This window comes from Branchiostoma belcheri, unplaced genomic scaffold (assembly GCF_001625305.1).
Source record: "Branchiostoma belcheri isolate BF01 breed outbred unplaced genomic scaffold, Haploidv18h27 scaffold76, whole genome shotgun sequence".
NCBI classification, from domain to species: Eukaryota; Metazoa; Chordata; class Leptocardii; order Amphioxiformes; family Branchiostomatidae; genus Branchiostoma; species Branchiostoma belcheri.
The window spans coordinates 993,645-994,057 of record NW_017804420.1 but is presented as its reverse complement, the minus strand read 5'-3'; the positions used below and the strand labels follow the sequence as shown (position 1 = coordinate 994,057).

Below are 413 nucleotides of genomic sequence, written 5' to 3'. Positions count from 1 at the left end.
TATATTCCTTAATTAACTATGATATCATCATGGTTGTGGAAAGTCCTCAGCTGGCGAACCGAGTCCTTGCGCCGGGAGTGACGGTACATTTTACCGTGAGTATTAAAGCCGCTAGTAATTAACTATGATATCATCATGGTTGTGGAAAGTCCTCAGCTGGCGAACCGAGTCCTTGCGCCGGGAGTGACGGTACATTTTACCGTGAGTATTAAAGCCGCTAGTACTAGTAAGCCGCGCGCCTTACAAAAATTATAATAATTTTTCTTTTGTGTCAAAAACCGCCGTGAATTTAAGGCATGAGTTACCGATTTATATTTCTTCTACGGCAGATATTTCTTGTTTCGTCACGTCCCATGACGTCCTGTGAGAGCGGTAGGCCGCCGCTGGTACAAAATGTACAAGACATCGTCTGC

The 413-nt window shown here is 44.6% G+C and overlaps 1 protein-coding gene across 18 annotated transcripts in view; it reads right to left on the bottom strand.

Annotated features, from left to right (window-relative positions):
- The window catches only part of LOC109485470 (pro-neuregulin-2, membrane-bound isoform-like), a 68,985-nt gene that overhangs the window by 14,034 nt on the left and 54,538 nt on the right, over positions 1 to 413 (bottom strand). The gene's annotated exons all lie outside the window — the stretch shown is intronic.